Source organism: Artemia sp. Qi Xiang Cuo, chromosome 7, assembly GCF_049724085.1.
Source record: "Artemia sp. Qi Xiang Cuo chromosome 7, ASM4972408v1, whole genome shotgun sequence".
Taxonomy (NCBI): Eukaryota; Metazoa; Arthropoda; class Branchiopoda; order Anostraca; family Artemiidae; genus Artemia; species Artemia sp. Qi Xiang Cuo.
The window spans coordinates 14716508-14738068 of record NC_142800.1 but is presented as its reverse complement, the minus strand read 5'-3'; the positions used below and the strand labels follow the sequence as shown (position 1 = coordinate 14738068).

At 33.7% G+C, this 21561-nt stretch overlaps 1 non-coding gene and 2 pseudogenes across 2 annotated transcripts in view; all 3 read right to left on the bottom strand.

The window, feature by feature from the left end:
- The window catches only part of LOC148949987 (diphthine methyl ester synthase pseudogene), a 163201-nt pseudogene that overhangs the window by 54923 nt on the left and 86717 nt on the right, over positions 1-21561 (bottom strand). Inside the window, exon 3 of the transcript XR_016141979.1 lies at positions 10931-10996. The product of XR_016141979.1 is annotated as a diphthine methyl ester synthase pseudogene (transcript). The remainder of the gene's footprint in view (positions 1-10930; positions 10997-21561) is intronic.
- Positions 3774-6977, bottom strand: LOC148949989 (1-phosphatidylinositol 4,5-bisphosphate phosphodiesterase classes I and II pseudogene; annotated as a pseudogene).
- Positions 19618-19781, bottom strand: LOC148949988 (U1 spliceosomal RNA). Its single transcript, XR_016142026.1, has one exon. It is a non-coding gene; the product is annotated as a U1 spliceosomal RNA (small nuclear RNA).

The following is a 21561-nucleotide window of genomic DNA, read 5'->3' as shown; positions in this document are numbered from 1 at the left end:
AATCCTTTTTTTTCGATTGTTTGGATGTACTACTTGGATAGGCGTCGCATTCCGGATGCGGTATATCCACGACGTCAAACAATAGTCTGGAATCTTGGATTCTGGAAATCCTGCTAATGAAGCCCGGCTTTAAATTTATCAATGATCTTCAGGTCACAAAATTCAGATATATTGAAAAATTAAAAAGCCATCAACGAAGAAAAACTGCTACAACTCATATTCACGAAGCAATTCAGGCGATGGAGTGCTTAGAATCTGACGTGTATTTGAAAGTCACGGCTTTTGAAATTTGCCCCCAGTTTCCGTTTTTATGTTTGGAAATCTAAACCCTTAAATTTTGCATTTTTAAGAGGAAATTTGCCACTTTTAAAGCACTAATTGGGCTGGTTTTTAAATAAGAGATAATTTGCTTACAAATAATTCTGGAAAATTTTTAAACAATTAATTTGAGATTTTTTAAACCGATTTTTTCTGGATTCTCTCTCGTTTGTGTTCAAGGGAATCAAAAACCAATTCAATCTACGTCACTTCAGAACGAAAATGACGTAATCGGCTACCGGTTTAGATGTAAAATTATGTAAATTAAAAGTGCAACTCAAATTGGACTAGGGCTGCCAAGAAAATGAAAACTTATATAGCATAGCCTACAATAATTACTTTTAAAAAAATAACATTGTGTCAATAGTCTGTATGTCAGGCAAATCACACAAATTGAAAAGTAAGAAGAAATATATGTCCATTTCTTGATAGCCCGAGTCAGAGTGCTGGAGATCATCCAGTCATGTACCCCACTTGACGACCTAAGAACAAGGTGCTTCCTTTTCATCAGGGATGAAACACTCGAGACGTTTAGCCTATTCAGGTTTTTAGTTTTAATGACTGACAAAATCAAGAACTGTCTCTCTGCTCCAGTACTTGAATGGGGCCAACTACAAAAAGTCAGAAAGAACTTGGGCAAGTATTGAAAAAGTTGGTTTCCAGCAGCGTCTTTAAAAAGGGAAAAAGCTAACTAACAAACGTAGCAGCTGTTATGAGAGTCTGGGAAAATTTTCTGAAAAAAAATTAAGCCGGCATACCAGTCCTGATTTTAAATAGTATGCCTTTCAAAGCGAGTATCAAGAAGAAACCTAGAGAAAAGTAGAGATTGTTAAGCGCTACGGTTGACGTGAAATCACAAAAATGAGAGGAATAGCAGCCCTAATATCTAATATAATAAAAATCAGGTTCTGTAATGAATGGACCCTATTTTGTTCCCTGAATTCATGGAAAATAGCAAAAGTTTTGTTTACTACAAATCATGACTTTTTACTAGATTTCGGGAAATTTATTAGATCCTCAAAATTTACTAGATTTTTTTTATTTTACTAGATCTAGTATAATCTTACTGACAGTGGCAACCCTGATAGTATGTTCTTCGAATGATCGTCTTTTATCGTATTACTTATTATAAAAACTAACCAAAAATAAAACTAATTTTAAAATTTTCAGGTATTTTTCTAGCTTAAACTAAAAAATTAAAATTATTGCTCAGACACAATAAAAATTTTTGAAGTTCACATAATAACTGCAGTGATCCTGAGTTTAGAACTAAAATAAAATAAAATTATCTTGTCGAAATATGAACGTGTATAAATATTGCATTCACATATTACGTCATATATGGTTATAACCTATATACGATTATAATGTCCTTCATCAAGCTTCAAAATATTTTATTTTTAATTACAAATTTAACTAGGTTTAGCAATTTCCTTTAAAATGAGCCATTATTCAACTCTCTAAAGAAAAAAAAATATGCCGTATGTGGAGAATATCGGTGTTACAGCCAATTTTCAAAATTTTCAAGCGGATATATTTCCCTTGTTATTCAAGCATAGCGACGGTAAGTTTTCTGTATAGGGGTTTTGGATGAGGCGGTTCTAATAGTGTACTTCTTGTTTTGATCTGAATCTATTTTCCGGATTGTATGGGTTACTTTAGTTTTTACTACGGGGCATGGTCATCTCTTACTCGGTTGCTAGCAACCGCTGCAACCCGGATGCATAATTTCGCGGTTTCAGCCGCTTTTTTTTAAACCAAAATATTTTCTTTGTTATTTAAGCCAAGGGACAGTTAGTTTCCTATATAGGGTTATTAGACAAGGAGGTTCAAATAGTGAATTTCTTTTTTTGATCTGATGCTGGTTTTAGCCGTTATGGGTTATTTTGTTTTTACTCTGGGTCATTATCGTCTCTTACTAGGTTGCTATCTAAAGCTTCAGCCCGGATCCAATCGGCGGAGAAAAACCTTAGATACATGTCTGGGTGAGTATCGTATAAGCACTTTACTAACTAAAAGCAGGTTGCCAGCTACCGCTGTAACCTCTTACCATACTTCGTAAAACACTACAATGGTGACCCAGAAAAATTGTAAATAAATCAAGTTTGAATAATTTAATTTTGTAAGTGTTTTTAAATTGTTTGACTCCCGCTGTTATTTTTGTTGTTAACAAGAATATTAAGAAGAAAATAAAGTGAATTTGAATTTGAATTAACCTAGGTATAGCCAGAGGCACAAGAACACGCTATATCGATCCAATATGTATGTCTTATACTGTCTTGTCGAAATATAAGCGTGTATAAATATTGTATTCACCTATTACTTCATATATGGTTACTACCAGCGATTACCAGCGGTTACTACCATAAAAATGCAGTTTTTTGGGGAAAAATTGGTTTTATTATAAACAAAATTACAAATACCAATTGATCTGGTAATTTCATTTTAACTGAGCTACTGAACGACTCTCTACAATGTTCCAGTGCCAAACTATTTGCGGAAAAAGAGACAGAAAAAAAGATGCTGTTTGCGCAGAATGCTGTAGTAGCTGCCATTTTTCTTGATTTTCAAAAAAATATATCCCATGCTGTTAAAGCCAAATGACAAAAGTTTTCTATGCAGGGGTCTTGAACTAAGCGGTTCTAATGGTGTACTTTTTGTTTTGATCTGACTCTATATTTAGGAGTTATGGGTTATTATATTTCTGTTTATTGGACCTGATTTTCTCTTATTAGGTTATTACTAGCTACCACTGCAACATGGATACTGCTGAACCCGTCATTTGGTTATTATTAGCCGTGTTCATCTTTTCCTAGGTTACATCTACCGATAGCTAATTTTACTGTGGTCTAGAGTTCGTTCTTTATTATGTACTGCCACTGTGACCCAGATTACAAACAGGAAAAGCCTATGGCTTTTTCTCATTTGGAATAGTAAGAGACGATCTTCAGAAAATGAGGCATTAACTAGGCCAATATGTGCCATAGTTTGGACTTTACTAGGTTTCAACCGTCTCTACAGTTATGGCACCGATAAAACCTACATAATTGAAACCTAATAATTAACCAGACCGATTGCTTATGTAAACTTTTTAGTTTATTAATGAAATTATTGTCATATATTTTATGTAACACATATATCATGAGTCTCCGATGGCACAATGGTAATTACACCTACTTGTCATGTGAGAGAACGGGGTTTGATTGTTCAAAAGAAGATCTCATTTGTTTAACTACCACTGCAGCCTAGATTATTTTTAAGGTTAACGACAAAAATATTTACCATTCCTAAATCAGTTTCTTCACTATATGTATAAAGCTTCACACATGATTAAGACATTTTAGACACCACAAACTGAATGGTATATTTACATCAGAAGTTGCTGCAGCACGGATGAGAAAGGACTCTCCTTCGATGCTGAAGGATTCAAGTTCAAAGCACTCTATGGCAATGAGTCATATTTCATAGTATCCTTCAGAATTAAATATATCATTTAGTTTACAGTAACTGTCATCGTTATTAAAGCAATCTAGGTCCCTTTGACACTTTTCTTTGCATCTCTCTACCATGGCTTTGATGTCATTATACTTTGCTTCTAATCCATCTTTGGCAAGCTGATAGCTCTCATCCAACCTTTTCTTATCCTTAACACCTTCTCTAATAAGTCCCTCAGAAACTTCATATTTTAGCTTCTTCTTGTCATCACGTCTTTCAGCCAGTACTTTGAGAATTCTCATATTATCTTTATTTTTGGCTCTCATATTTTCACTCACAGCTTTCTCCATTTTATCCTTCCAGTTTGTTAAAATATGAAGGTTTTCATTATAAGATTTTTGTATTTCTTTAAAAACACTTTTCCAGAAGGATTTAAAGCTTTTAAGGGCCAGAGCTTTCCCTTTATTCTTAAAGTCATTTTTTAAGGTATCTGTTTCTTTATCTCTGTCTTGTAATTCCACGAGAGAGCTTCTTAATTTTCTTTCTAGCTTGTTACAAATTTGTTTCATCTCTTTTTTGTACTGATCTCTTTTTTTACGTGTGGATTTAGCCTCCAGAACGTCTGTCAGTGACAAATAAAACAGTTCAGGAGGAATAAACAAGGTTTCTTCGGTAGCTGTCTGTTGCATTGTATTTGAGCTTGTGGATTGTACAGGAGCATTGCCGAAACTCATAGGCTGTGCTAGCATTGTTTCTCTAGGAATTGAAGCAGAAACTCCTCGTTCTGGTGTTATCATGTTTAACTGATTTTGATACCTGATTGGATTCGATAATGCCAGTATCTCTTGACGGAAAGTATCAGGGATATAATTTTTCACAATGATATGCACAAAAACACTAGAAAAACAAATTGGCTGACCCAGCTCATTACGGAGACAGATAAATTTATAACCAGGTGAAATAGTATTGATAGGTAAAATTCGATGGCCGATAAAGCCTCCTGTCTCTTCGTAAACAGCCAATCGTACACATGCGAGATCTGGGAAAATAATTCTGGGAAATACGAAAGGGTCTTCGTCATATAGTGGATTAATTCCATTTGAAGGTGTAATTTTTGTACGAAATTTTTGTAAATGAGTGTCAGCTCGAATGCCATACATTTCCACTTCAACATACGTTCCAACTCTTCCTTTAGAAAGAAGTTGTCCGGATATTACTTGGAGAGAAATTGATTCAGCAACTACCCCATCAATGGGTGAATGAGAAAAGGGATCAAACATTTTGTCTTGCCGTCGCATTAAATCTGGTTTTATTAGGTATCCACATTGATCATTAAATTCAAACATAGCTGAGTTTAGCTGCAAAGGAACATCTGCAGTCTGGAAATTCAGTGCCACCATTTGAACACCACAATTCCAAAAGTCGTGAGGCATAAAATTTGAAGAATCGATTCGCGCTGCACTTGGATAAACCCGGCTCATTTGCCGTTTGTTATAGTCCACAAACTCAACCCGCTGATGTTTCGAAAGGGTCAGAGCTTTCGTTTCTACAAAAGAGGACATTTCAAAACTGTTATTACGTTCTTCAGACTCCTCAAAAGAACGAAAACGAATAGGCTGCACGTAATTCACTAGGGCAGAAATTTCAGCACCGGCTTCAGTCTCTTTACAAGAAGTGCCTTCCTCACCCATTTTGCGTACAAACTCCTCTGCATCTAAATTACTTGAAACTTCTTCTTCGATTAGATCATCGTCATCATTATAATCCTCATTATCATCTAGGATGTCAGGCTCTGCACTATCCAGTCTTTTCTTATTTTTGATTATTATTTTACGTTTCAGCAGAAAAGGTGAGGGCAAAGGAAACCCAGCTTTGAGTGGATAGCCCTCAATTGGTCCTTCGAGTAGTAGATCCCCAAATGCTTCTCGACAATATTTGGCGATTTTAGCTTGATTTCTTTTGCTGCAATGATTTTCAAAAGATAAAATAACTGGATATTCAGATGTTTTAAAGGCAGATTCAGCAATAGCATCAATAACCTCCTTTGCCGAGATTTCTTTAACCAGAGTGTAACCATGCACTACAATAGGACTCTTTGCAAACTTTTTGTTCCAAAAATCGAGTTCAACACATCGACAACCCGACAGTAAAGCTTGCCTATACATTTCTGGAGAAGACTGGCCGTTTAACTGATGGCCTTTCAAATACGTATTGTGTGAAGAATTAATGAAATAGTGAGACAAGGGCTCAGTCATATCGTTACAAAGATCAACTTTATCGAGTCTCACCGGTAAACATTCATCACTGGTAAGGTAACGCAAAAAACCTTCGTATGACAACAGACCACGGGACTCATATACAGTAGATGGTTCAAACTGAGTGATTGTTTCTAGGGCTTTTTGTTTGTTTGCGCGAGGGTAAAGCATGTCATTAAGTCGACAATCTCTCTGCACGTTGTTTAAAAAGTTTACCAACTCATCAGGCCCTAAGTGATTTTTCTTGTCCTTACATATCTGGGCAAATATCTTTTCCATTTGAAAACGGAACGTCAAGTTACAGTAGAACTGATAAAAAAGTTCATAAGTAAAGTCTTTCGGATTAATGGGTTTCACCTTATTCCCAATAAATTTCAAAACACCAGTAAATTTTAGCGCCCTTTTGACCTGATTCCGACCTTCTTTGTCTGACGCAAATTCTCTTAGCACAGCGCTGACTGGTAAATAGCCAGATGTATTAACGCTAAAAAATAATTTTCTATGTGCTTTTTTAAGGAACATTTCTACCGACCCATTAAGGGCAAGCAGATTATACGCAGCTTTTAGAATTTCATCACACCATTTATTAGCAACCTTTTTACTGCCACAACTAAAATTTATGAATCGGACATTTACAAAATCATTGCCATAACAAATTGTCACAGTTTTATCTTCAAGACTATCAGGGTCTCCGAAATTTGCACTGTCCCGAACATACTTATGTTTGGGAGTTTTTGCATATCTTCCTGTCCTTGTATCCCGGATACAACTTATATCCAAAAAATCAGTTTTGCCGTCCTTCCCAGTCCAGAACAGGTAAAAACCCTTCTCATCAACTTTCAACGTAACATGCATTAGATGAGGTGAATTTTCATCCCATTTGACAAATTTTCCACCTTCTATAAGAGAAAAGTCCAAAAGTATAGGCTTTAGCTTGACTATATGAATTCCTTGGTTAGCCTTAACCATTTTACCAAACTTTACTATAAACATAGATGCTTGAATGACCCAAGTTCTTTCTAGCTGCTAACATTTTAAAATTCTTAAAAAAAAAATTCAGCGGAGGTAATTTCTCTCAGATGGTGACTCTGCTCGATTTTTACAGACAGAATATTTTTGCAATTGCTGTTAAATCAATAATTGCCATTAAATTCTACAATTTAAATTTTTTTAAAATCTTGTCCTGTGATGCCTTTTTCCTGTAAAATTTTTAATTCTGTTAATTTCATGCATGTTAATTCTCTTAATTAGTAGCTACCGTAGCAACCCAGATTTACTTCGTTACAGCTCAGGCTGCAACAGTGATTATTTTTAAGGTTTATGCTACTAAGAGATAGAGTTTCTTTTGATTATAAGTGTCAAAAATTAAGTTTTTTAATTTAGCATTTCGGTCACTATGGGCTAGAGATCGTTCTTTACTATGATTAACATTGGACGTGATCGTCTCTTACTAGGTTGCTAGCTACCGCTGCAACCCGGATTACCACGAACTGTTTGACTATGATGAATTCTTAAGGGAAATAATAAAAATTAATTTGTGTTATATTATCTTATCGAAGAATAAATATGTGTTACATTATCCTCTATATAATGATGCCTTTTAATACTTCAGTTACTATGGGCTACAGTTCGTTCTTTAATGTCATACTTTAGGCAATTTAAAGCCTTTAAATAGTGAATCTATTCAAAAAATATTTGATTATTACAGCAAGTTTAATTTCTCATACCGATTTCTACTAAGCTTCAAACTTTTGGTTTTCTTTTTTAAGGTTTTTAAATTATTGTAAAATCTTGTGAAAATATATACGAATATTTTTGCAGTTCCCAGTTCTTTGCTCTGTTGTGCAATGCCTGTATGTAATGTTATCTTTTAAAAATCCCTTTTTTTTATTTATGACTCTGAACAGATGTTAGGCATACGAGACCCAAGATATGTTAAAACGTCTAATAAAACTTGTAGAAGCTAGTTACAATTGAAGTAAAGGTATTAACTAAAATACGTAGGTATTTTGTGAATTTTCAAACGGAGTATACTCAATTAAACCAGGATACCGTCAATTCAAATTAACCTATATAATATTGCGGCGGTAGTTACAAAGTAGTAAAAACGTACCAAGGTCCATAGCAATAAATCTATAAATAAAGAACAATCTTTTGTTAAAATACATATAAATATTTTTGCAATTACCAGTTTTTTGCTCTTTACACAATTTATTATCTTTCAATTCTATGTCTTTTCAAAGATGTTTGATTATTAGACCAAGTCCAAATTCTAACAAAGATTTTTACTAAGGTTCAAACTTTGGCAAATATTTTTGCCATTACCAGTTTTTGTTCTTTACGCCATTAAATATTCTTTTCATACTGCAAGCTATTCAAAGACATACGATTATTATAGCAAGTCCGATTTCTAACAACGATTTCTACTAAACTTCAAAATTTTGGTTTTATTTTTTATGGTTTTTTAATTTTTTTAATCCCTTGTTAAAATATATACAAATATTTTTGCAATTACCAGTTTTTTTCTCTTTACGCGATTAAATTTCTTTTCATACTGCAATCTATTCAAAGATATTTGATACCTGAGTGCACTCGGCACGCTGTAGATACAGCTGAAACTTAGTAAAGAACAACATGGGAAATATTTGACCTAGTTAGCTGCATGATTCTCTGAGTTTCGTCTCTTAGTATTCAAAATAAGAAAAAGCCTTTGGTTTTTCCTGTTTGTAGTTTTTTTGGGAAATTAGGGTTATATTACAGAACGAACTGTTGCCTATAATAGATGAAAATGTAAGAAAATTCATCTTTTTATATAGAAATACAAATTTAATATCGAGTCAGGTACGTTAGAACCTAACAAAAATTTTAACTAATTTATAAATTTTAAGGTATTTTTCTAGTTTGAATTAAAATATTCAAATCTTTGCTCAGATACTATAAATATTTTTGCAGTTTACGTACTAACTTTAGAGATCCTGAACTGAGAAAAATGAAATGAAAGTTTCTTGTCGAAAGATAAACGTTTATAAGTATTGCACTCACCTATAGGGTCATATGTGGTTACACGAGACAAATCAACCTCTTTGTTTATTTTTTAAATATTGTGAATGGTAAAATTTTCAGTATGATTACAATAGCTTTATATTCGTTCTTTATTATAATAAATTGCGTAAAGAGCAAAAAACTGGCTATTGCACAAATATATGTATATGTTTTGATAAGGAATTACAACAATTCGAAAACCTTAAAAAAGAAAACCAAAAGTTTGAAGCTTAGTAGAAATCGTTGTTTTCAGGAAAATTGTCATCCTGTTATATTCTTGCCTAAAAAAAATTATTTAAACAGGTCAGAACTTTGAGAAAAATCTTTAAGAGCCTTAATTTCACGAAAAAAAATATTTATTTGAGTGACATCCTTTTTATTAAATCAGTATCGTAATGACGTTCAGACTTGTCACACTTATGAGGAATTTAAAATTTTCAGGTATGGAAAATTACATTAAATTGCATAAAGAACAAAAAACTGGTAATTGCAAAAATATTGTTATAAATTTTCACAAGGGATTATAACAATTTCAAAACATTAAAATAGAAAAATAAAAGTTTGAAGCTTAGTAGAAATCGTTGTGAGAAATCGAACTTGCTGTAATAATCAAATATCTTTGAATAGGATGCAGTATGAAAAGACATTTAATTGACTAAAGACCAAAAAAACTGGTAATTCCAAAAATATTTGGAAATATTTTAACAAGAGATTACAACAATTCAAAAACCTTACAAAATAAAACCAAAAATTCGAAACCTAGTAGAAATCGTTGTTAAAAATTGGATTTGCTTTAATGATCAAATATCTTTGAAAACAGTTCATGGTAAGGAACTGTACAGTAAGAGCGACCCGTCTCAATAGTAACCGAAACGCTAAAAAACGGAATTTTGATACCAATAGATACATCAAAAGAAATGGATTTTAATGCTGATTTTAAATATTTATATTTCATCAAGTTTAGTTATACCCTTCAAAAGTTATGAGCCTGAGAAAATTTGCCTGGTTTTTGAAAAAAGGAAAAAACACCCCCTAAAAGTCATAGAATCTTAATGAAAATCACACCATCAGATTCGGCGCATCAGAGAACTTTTTTGTTGAGGTTTCAAGCTCCTATCAGCAAAAATGTGGAATTTTGTATTTTTATACTAGCTACCTATTTTTATACTAGCTACCTTTTGTATTTTTATACTATATGAGGGGCAGGGGGGGAATAGGGGTTGGAACCCCCCCCACCCCACCCCCCTCAGTGGCTTCGTTTGAGGGGGGAAGGGGGTGGGGGCATTTTCCCCTCTCTCCTCAGTAATTTGGAGAAAAATTGCTATATAGCCCATGTCCTTTGCTTCTCCGGATATGGATCCCTCTTGCCCCTCCCCTCCCCCCCTCCAATAAAAATGCTGGAGCTACGCTCCTCATAGGACATCAGCTGTATTGCAAGTCTGCAAGACACTTTCATTTGAGTCTTGAAAATTTCAATTTTTAAGCGAAGGAGCAATTTTTACTTCTTAATTTACTTACAGGTTGGCGTTTTTTTAATTGTTTTTGTTTTACTCTTTTTAGTATTCGGCAAACACAAGTGAAAGAGCCACGGTATAATGTCCGTCTCTGAATTCCACTGGTTTTAACTGGTTTTAATTCTACTGGCCTCGGACCTGCTCTCTTTCTTGTTTTGCTATATTTCTTTTCATGATATATTTCAATCACGTCCCATAGTAAAAACTAAAGTAACGCATAACTTATGAAAAAAGATTCAAATCAAAACAAAAAGTACACTATTAGAACCGCCTTGTTCAAAACTTCTATATAGCCAACTTACCATCCTTTGGCTTGAATAACAAAGAAAATATATTAGTTTGAAAATCAAGAAAATCAACTTTAACCACAATATTCTCCACAACCGGCATCTTTTATTCTTCTCGCTTTTTTTCTTCATAGCTAGCTGGGCCCTGGAAAATCATAGAGACCAGTATAATAGATCATTTTAAAGGAAATTGCTACATCTAGTGACTTTTGTAATTAAAAATAAAATGGTTTTTAAGTAGAATCAATTTTGTCAAAAAAATTGCATTATTATGTATTTTCATACTGCCGTCTTTTCAAAGATATTTGAATTTTGAAGCAATTAAACAGTTCATGGTAATGAGCTCTATAGTAATAATAGCTATTTGTCTCAATCGTAACCGAAACTCTAAAGAACGAAATTTTATATCAATAGATACATCAAAGCAAACAGTTTGTGATAACGAACTGTATGTCGTATAGTAAGAGCGACTCGTCTTAATAGTAATCCGGGTTGCAGCGGTAGCTAGCAACCTATTATGAGACGTTCACGCCCCATAGTAAAAACTAAATTAACCCATAACTCCTGAAAAAAGATTCAGATGAAAACAAAAAGTACACTATTAGAACCGCCATGTCCAAAACTTCTATACAGCAAACTTACCGTCTTTTAGCTTGAATAACAAAGAAAATATATTGGCTTGAAAATCAAGAAAATTGACTTTAACCATGATATTCTCCACTATTGAGACGAGTCGCTCTTACTATACAGTTCGTTACAGAGAACTGTTTGAAATTACTACAAAGTTTGTTAACTCGAACTGATTGACAATACTGATGGTTAGAGTTTGGTCTTTAAGTTATCATATTCTGTTAAAATTCTTTCTTAAATTGACATTTATTGATGTAGTGGTTAGCACTTAGAACTTTGAATCCTGCAATCTGAGTTCAAACCTCGTTGGACGGTTTCTATGAAATGTACCTTACTTATATTACCATTTGGGTTTCTGCCGTATTTCTTTATTTTCAAAATTAAATTAGTTACTATGGCCTAGAGTTAGTTCTTTACCATATATGTGACAAAGGAATCATATAGCATTCCGATATTTATTTATTTTTTGCATTGTTTGCCCATTTTTTAGTTGTTGTGCTTTTGTTATGATTTTCTTGTTTATTTGTTTTTTTATGGACTTCGAAATTCAAATTCGGCCCATTAGGGCTTGTGATAGTAATTTCTCGAAATAAATATCTATCTATCTATCTAAACTTACATAGTCCCCATAAAGAACCATATCGATCCTTTATGCATTAAAACGATTCAATTGAAAATTGCCATTAGAATACATTTATCAAAATCTATTTATCCGTATATACACAGTTTTGTGGAAAAATCAAATTAATGAATACCTTACTACAGCACAATGGATGAAACTGTGCCTCATAATTAGAGGTTTGCAGTTTCAAATCCGCCTGTAGTAAGGGATCAATATCGAATAAAGGAATGATTCCTTAATATAATTTGACTTCAAATCCTACATCTTCTATTGTATTTTTTAGCTCAGAGCAGGAGGAGTTCATATGACGCAAAGGAAACCGGGTTTCCAAATTCTCTGAGTCTGATTCAAATATATTACTTTGAAATATGACAGCGATGCCTCTCAACTTGTTTTTAGCGCTATATCTGACACTTCCTATTGGAATGTTAGTTTTGATTTGTTTTTCCTGGTTCATCTTTGAAACATCATCAGTTGACATAATATCTTGTTTGCTTTGCGGTACATAAAATACTAATCGTAAAAATTACTAGAAACCGTCGTTAGGCGACGTCATTTATGAGCATGAGATGACGTCATTAAATGCGCCTGGTTTGCAGCCAAAATAGACTCGCTTGTCATGACGTCATTCAGCATCTTGTTTCTCTTAATCTTTCAAATTAGACAATTAATTTCCGATAGCGACATATCATTTTTTTTTAGAATTGTGGAATGATTGCATTCAATCAAAAGGATATTCCAAGAGAGATGCAGTACGATATTCATTTTCAAGAGAACAAGTTGCCTTATTCAATAAATGGCCTAAATCTTAAAGGCAAAGTCAGTATGATATTATGGTACCCTCTTTATAGAGTGAATTTTAATAACTACTACATGAGATCGTCTTGACTAACACCATTTATGATCGATCCTTATATCCCACTATACAAGTTTGTATAGGCAAGAGTTCGTTCTTTATTGTAATTTTAATATAATATTTTTAACCCCATTAATTCCCTTTAAAATGAGCCATTGAACAACTCTCTACGATGTTCCAGTGCCAAGCTATCTGTGGAATTACTAACCTATACTATAATTCAGTGGCGTATAAAATTTAGTATAGGCATGAGGTCGTTCTTTATTATAAAATTCATATGGGTGAGAGGTCGTTCTTTATTGTAAAACCCGGACTACCACTACATCGAGATACTGTGAAATTACAAACAGGAAAAAGCCTAAGGCTTTTTCTTAATTGGAATAGTAAGAGACAATCTGGGTAATACCTATGAAAATGACGTCATTGATCAATCTTGATCATGAAATTATATCTGATGAAACTTACAAATTCTGCATTTACGATGAACCATATTGATCCTTTTATTTACTTGTAGCTACCCCTGGAGCCACCGTATATCAGTTACTATTGGTGAGAGATCGTTCTTTAATGTAAAGCTGCAACCTGGACTAGGTTGCTAGCTACCACTGCAACCCGAATTACAAACAGGAAAAAGCCTACGGCTTTTTCTTCTTTGAAATAGTAAGAGACGAACCTCAAACAATCAAGTAGCTAACTAAGTCCAAAGTCTGCAATGGTTTGTTATTGCAATGGTCATCCTTTAATGTAATACCGCTGCAACCCGGATACCGCTGTAACCCTGGTAACAAACAGGAAAATATTAAAAACAGGAAAAAGCCTACGGCTTTTTCTTCTTTGAAATAGTAAGAGACGAACCTCAAACGGTGAAGTAGCTAACTAAGTCCAATGCATGCAATAACTTTTTATTCCAATGATCGTCTTTTAATGTAACATATCAGTTACTATGGGAGAGAGATCGTTCTTTACTGTAAAAAGTTTTTAACCCCATTAATTTGCTTTAAAATGAGCCATTAAACAACTCTCTAAGATGTTCCAGTGCCAAGCTATCTGTGGAATTACTAACCTATACTATAATTAAGTGGCGTATAAAATTTAGTATAGGCAAGAGGTCGTTCTTTATTATATTCTTTGAAATAGTAAGAGACGAGTCTCGAGCAATCAAATAGCTAGCTAATTCCAATGTATGCAATTGTTTGTTATTACAATGATCGTCTTTTATTGTAACTAGGTTTCAGCCATCTCTACAGCCATGATACTGATGGAAATTACATAATCCCTATTTATGTTTTAGTTAACATGGGCAAGGTGTCGTTCTTTATTGTAACAACCCGGAAAACCTTATATATAATTAAGTGGCGTATAAAATTTAGTATAGGCAAGAGGTCGTTCTTTATTATAAAACAGGAAAAAGCCTACGGCTTTTTATTCTTTTAAATAGTAAGAGACTAAACTCAAACAATCAAGTAGCTAACTAAGTCCAATGTATGGAATGGTTTGTTATTTCAGTGATCGTCTTTTAATGTAAAAATATAAATACTGTAATCTCAACTATAGTGAAGTTGCGTATGCAAGTTAGTATAGGGAAGAGTTTGATCTTTATTATATTTGATTGCTTCAAAATTCAAATATCTTTGAAAAGACTGCAGTATGAAAATACATCAAAAATGCAATTTTTTTGACAAAATTTATTCTACTTAAAAAAGTATTTAATTTTTAATTACAAAAGTGACTAGATGTTGCAATTTTCTTTAAAATGAGCTATTATACAGCTCTCTATGATTTTCCAGTGCCCAGCTAGTTGAGGAGAAAAATCAAGCGGAAAGAAAAAAATATCCCGTTTGTGGAGAATAACGTGGTTAAAGTCGATTTTCTTGATTTTCAAGCCAATATATTTTCTTTGTTATTCAAGCCAAAGTGTGATAAGTTTTCTTAATAGGGGTTTTGGCCAAGGTGGTTCTAATGGTGTAATTTTTGTTTTGATCTGACTCATTTCTCAGGAGTTAGGGGTTTTAATATTTCTTAACATTGGACGTGATCGTCTCTTACTAGGTTGCTAGCTACCGCTGCGACCCGGATTCTATTCACGTCATAGGTCTAATATAAACCTATGACGACATTCATTATTTATCTAGTAGGGTTTCAGACAAGGTAGTTCTAATGATGTACTTTTGCTTTGATCTGACTCTATGTTTAGGAGTTTTGGGTTTTTATATTTCTTAGCATTGGACTGATCGTCTCTTACTAGCATGCTAGCTACTGCTGCAACCCAAATTATGAGAGGCAGCCTGGCCGAGTGGTCCAAGGCACTGGTGTTAGCCACCAGTCTTTTCGGAGGCGTGGGTTCAAATCTTACCGCTGGTATACGATTATGTTTGAAAGACTGCAGTGTGAAAAGACATCAAAAATGCAGTTTTTGGTGGAAAAATTTATTCTCTTTTAAAAATAATTTATTTTAGTTACTATAGATTTTTAACCCAATTAATTTCCTTTAAAATGAGCTATTGAACAACTCTTTAGAATGTTCCAGTGCCAAGCTATCTGTGGAAAAGAAAGAAAGAAAAAAAAAATATCCCGTTTAGGCAGAATGTTGTAGTAGCTGCCACTTTTCTTGATTTTCAAGCCAATATATTTCCCTTGCTGTTCCAGCCAAAGGACATAAATTTTACTATACAGGGGTTTCGGACAAGGCGGTTCTAATGGTGTACTTTTTGTTTTGAGCTGACTCCTTTGTTAGGAACTATGAGTTTTTATATTTCTTAACATTGGACGTGATCGTCTCTTACTAGGTTGCTAGCTACCGCTGCAACCCAGATAATAATTTAAAATGATCCATTGAACAACTCTCTACGATGTTCCAGTGCTAAGCTATCTATGGAATATAAAGTTTAAAATACAACCTTACCACGAACTGTTTGATTGCTTCAAAAACAAAAATCAAAGACTGCTGTCTTTGAAAAGACAGCAGTATGGAAAGACATAAAAATACAGTTTTTAGTAGAAAAATTTATCCTGTTTTAATTTGTTTTAGTTATAAAAGGTTTTTAACCCAATTAATTTCCTTTAAAATGAGCCATTGAACAACTTTCTACGATGTTCCAGTGCAAAGCTATCTCTGGATAACAAGAAAGAAAAAAATATACCGTTTAGGCAGAATGTCGTAGTAGCTGCCACTTTTCTTGATTTTCAAGCCAATATATTTCCCTTGCTGTTCAAGCCAAATGACAGAAAGTTTCCTATACAGGGGTTTCGGACAAGGCGGTTCTAATGGTGTACTTTTTGTTTTGATCTGACTTCTTTTTTAGGAACTATAGTTTTTTACATTTCTTAACATTGGACGTGATCGTCTCTTACTAGGTTGCTAGCTACCGCTGTAACCCGGATATGATTACAAACAGGAAAAAGCCTACGGCTTTTTCTTCTTTGAAATAGTAAGATACGAACCTCAAACAATCAAGTAGCTAACTAAGTCCAAAGTCTGCAATGGTTTGTTATTGCAATGATCGTCCCTTAATGTAATTATTAGTAGATAATCGGTAAAATATTCGTTCTTTATTATAATTTAAAATGATCCATTGAACAACTCTCTACGATGTTCCAGTGCTAAGCTATCTATGGAATATAAAGTTTAAAATACAACCTTACCACGAACTGTTTGATTGCTTCAAAAACAAAAATCAAATGTCTGAAAAGACAGCAGTATGGAAAGACATCAAAAATACAGTTTTTAGTGACGAAATTCATCCCGTTTTAATTTGTTTTAGTTACAAAAGATTTTTAACCCAATTAATTTCCTTTAAAATGAGCCATTGAACAATTTTCTATGATGTTCCAGTGCAAAGCTATCTCTGAATAACAAGAAAGAAGAAAATATCCCGTTTAGGCAGAAGTTGTAGTAGCTGCCACTTTTCTTGATTTTCAAGCCAATATATTTCCCTTGCTGTTCAAGCCAAATGACAGAAAGTTTCCTATACAGGGGTTTCAGACAAGGCGGTTCTAATGGTGTATTTTTTGTTTTGATCTGACTCCTTTTTTAGGAACTATGGGTTTTTACATTTCTTAACATTGGACGTGATCGTCTCTTACTAGGTTGCTAGCTACCGCTGCAACCCGGATCTTGTGTCCCTGTAATTGATTTCACAATAATCCAAGCCGTCAAGGTAGAAATTAACCACTTTGTCAGTTGAAAATTTTAATGCTATATTATTTTCAAGGATATCAAAAAGAATTTGACATAAATTCAATATCCGTCGGATAGAGCTTGCAGATATCAGGGTGACATTGCCAAGTAACCTGCTGCCCAATTTTTGGGTTTGAATGTTTACTCAGATTGTTATAGGTGACTTCAGCCATCATAATCTCCTTGTCAGATCTAGTTTCAGAATATTTTTCAATAGTTGTCTTGTACTTTTCAGAACAGCTTATTCTACAACACAGAGCATTTTTTGCCAAACATTCAGTAGAACTAAAAGAACTGTTTAAAACACAGTTAGAAATACTTTTTTCTCGAGGCGGTGTTCCAGGAATTTGTTCTAAATCATTAGTCTTGCAAAAGACATATGCTATTAACCCTAACAGATTCGTTTTCACCATAATTGAAAAACATTGTTTTTCCTTCGCTGTTGATAGGTATGCTTGTATATGTATTTTTATTGCTGCTGCATAAACTGCAATTGCTCCTTCCAAAATTAATATACAAGTTTTCTAAGAAGTACGCCTCCGTATATTCACTGTGTTGTCGAACATTTTCCATTGCATCGATAAACTGTTCCGCAGTTGCCAATCCATACCTTTTAAGCTTTTCATTAAGCTGACAACATTTCTTTTGGATATTACTCTGAAGTTTTGCCAGAGCATTTCTAGCCGACTTTTCAACATCATCTGCTCTTTCAAAGAGAATTTTGATCTGTAATCTTCAATGCTTTTTGTGATCCTGGCTAAACATGCGTAAAATGTTTCTCAATTTACAAAGATCAGATTGCATTTTTGCCATCTTCTTGTATTTCTGAATGTAATTTTTCCCTTTGTCCTTATGCGTTCTTCGGTACAACCGCGCAGAGAATTTAATTTTTTCATTATAGCTTTTGTCACCCAAGTATCTACCCATTATTCTGGTAGCAACTTTTGTCTTATGTTTGTTTCGGTAATCTTTATCGTTATCATACCGTTCCTTGCTCTTTTGTTTGGCTGTCTCAATTGTTGCTTCTCTGTAATCTTCATCATTATCATACCGTTCCTTACTCTTTTGTTTGGCTGTCTCAATTTTCGCATGTCTACAATCTTCATTATTGTGATAACACATCTTGCTGTTTTGTTTTGCTCTCTCAATTATTACTTCTCCATACGCTTGGTCGGTTGAATACCTTTGCTTTTTTCTTTTCAAGATACTATCTCTGTTTTTTTGTAGTACTGTTTTTTTAACTTGCGTGTAGCTCGCTTTGATATAACCATTATGTATTCATGAATGAGACCATTTACAGTTTTGACGTTTCTTATATAGTAATTATGACGTCACAGCGTAATGATTTTATTTCATGACGTCATGGCGCAATGGTATTTTTTTATGACGTCTTCAGAATCAACAATATAATTTCGTGTTTTTCTATTCACGTTATAGCTCTAATATAAAACTATGATGACTGACATTCATTATTAATCTAGTAGGGTTTCAGACAAGGTAGTTCTAATGATGTACTTTTGTTGCTATATACTATATATTACGTATACTATAGTTAAGTGGCCTATAAAATTTAGTATAGGCAAAAGGTCGTTCTTTATTATAACTTTAAGTTCCTTGTAAAAAAAAAAAAAATTATAATCCTTAGAATGTTGATTAATTGTTTAGTAGGGGTGGGGGAGAGGAGGAGGATTCAGAGTTTTATTTCCCTGAGGAAGTGTATAAGTAGTTGAAGTGTTCCTTTTTTTGCGTGATCCCAAACACGCTAATATGCGTCGGGACCTATTTTGATATTGTTGGTATTATATGCAGTTTCGTTTTCTTAGTATTATATGGAGATCTGTATGTTGTTTTTTTGTGACCCATTTCTTAATAAAAAAAAACAATTTCTTTTCGTTTTAAGTTTTAATGTTGCTTCTTATTTTCAGTAAAAAAAAAGCTTGTTTTTTTATTTAATTGACTTGATGAAATGTATGGTGACCAAGGGCATTTCACTTTTTAAGACTAACCTCTGTGACTTAATCTAAATTTCAGCAATTTAATTCGAATCCTAATTCAATTTAAAAATCAGTACTTAATAATTACAGAGTATTTTCCAAAACAAATGCATCAGGAATTCAATTAGTTAAGGCAATTTTATTTAATTATGACGACTGGTCATTGATACCATCATTTGTTTTAACACACGACAAAGAAAACAAAATGTGTTTATTTAAGAGATGTTTTGGAGAAAGTTCCAGACCCATTTTCTATAGAGTATACGCTCAATTTTCTCATATGCTTGGAATTTTAGGCATAATTCTTAAGTAATATCTCAAACATGTAAATTAATAAAAAAATTTATCTTTTCAAAAGGGCCCATTGATCAATTTTACATGTCCCATTATCGTCTTAACAATTTCAAATTGAATACGTTTTCCTTTCAACTGCATAATGTGGGACATATGAAAGGGGCCCAAAGTAAAATACTTTTCAATGCGTTGACAGGGGTCCACGCAAACGCAGTCCCCCACAACCAAAAATTACGCTGTTGAGTTATCCCCATTTGGGGTAATCACAGGGGTCAGCCAATCCGAAGTGCAATTGAAAGGCCTCACCCTCTAAGCGCCTCCTTCATGATCAAGGCAGCTCTTTAGCAGGGTTACTACCAGACCTAAAAATTTCGTAACGTCCAAACTCTTAAAACTTTTTCGTATTTTTTGATAGTAAAGTCTGTTTTTAAGGCTGGGTACCCTAATTTTGTTATCAAAGGCGGTACTTAAAGGGGGGGGGGACATTTGTTGCCTGTATAATTTAAAAAATATATTTTCCCGTAATGCCATTAAAAATCTCCCCTCATAAACAATAAGTAGAACAATAGGAAAATTTTTATATAAGACACTGGAACGCAACTTTAAATGAATATTTTGACCCTATATCCAAGGGCCGTCCTCAGCAAAACAAACGAAGAAAAAGACAATATAAAAGAAACTCGCATTAAAATTCAAGCATTCGTTCCACTGTTTTATATTAAAAATTTCTCTATTGTTCTACTTATTGTTTATGATGGAAAGGCAGTGTGGTCTTCGTCACTGTCTTCGTCGCTGTTTAATCCCCCCTCCAATTTTTAAAAGATGTCTTTTTTGTATCTTAATTAAAAATTTTGAAAACCACCCCTCCTCCATTCTAAATATTAATAAATTGGACACCTTTTTACTTTAGCATCACAAACAGCTATGCAATGAAAAAATCGAGTTGATTCGGGTGCAATTTGGCCTTTTTATCTAGCAAGTTTGAATGACACTTTATTTTCACGTAAGAAAAATAAAAATAAACCATTGAATTGATCTTCTTTCACCTAAAAAAAAAATCCTCGAGAATGTGGAGAAATGAATGAAAATCATGCGTAGGCAATATTATGCCTAGTTTGCATTTGCTCAAATTCTGACAAGGTGTGCCTTATTTTGTTCTCAATTTGTCTTCGATTTGGATGTAATTTAGGATACTTTGAAGAAAAAGACAAGCAAAGATTGCATTTTTATTTAGCAAAATTTAGATAAACAACTCAGATAATCGTTTAGGGTTTAACTTAAAGCTTACTTTTTATGTAGATATAAGGCACAACATATTATGTACTTGTACAGGGTAGCAAACAAAATCAATTAGGGAACATGCTTAACGTGAGAGTTCACTTTTTCCACTTTCTTGCTTTCCTTACAAGAGTATCCGGGATCTACCAAGAACTTGGGTCAGGAATTGCTCTTCTGACATGCATAAGATCAGAAACAGTTTTCGGATTGAGTCTATTACGAAGTGGGGTCTTTATCATTTTTAACTCAGAAAACTGACGCTCAACTCCAGCACTGGAATGGGGTAGACACGGCAATATGAGAATGAAATTTGGTAAAAATTGTAAGGAAGGATTGTCAGCTCCATCTTTTAAATTGGCAACACACTTCCAGAACTTTACTACAGACAGTTTAATGTCTAAATTTGCCTCACTTATTATAAAAGGAAGGCGTCTCCACTATGTGTTTAACGTCTCAAGATCAACATGAGGAAAACATTCTTTAAACATCTTATACAAAGGGGCAATTGACTTCACTTGCCCGGGCTTTGCTACACTTGGAGACAGACTTTGAACTAGATCCAATAAAGGGTCTTTTGGGTTTATTCGCAATTGTATCTCGAACTGTAGCTTGATATAAAATGCTAAACAGCTTTTTTTCACCTTTTGCACTTGGCGCTCCTCGACCGCACCCTTTTCGATGCTTTCAAGCTCGTATAGTTGAAATTGTGCACCAAAATACATATCTTGTATATTCCTGAAGTTTCGAGGATCTGAAAAATTCATTGTAAATGGATAAGTTTTTCCAGGCCTCAGCTGACTCTCGCTAATGAAATTCGATCCTATTTTTTGAAGAAGGTATGAAACACTAGACTTTGATT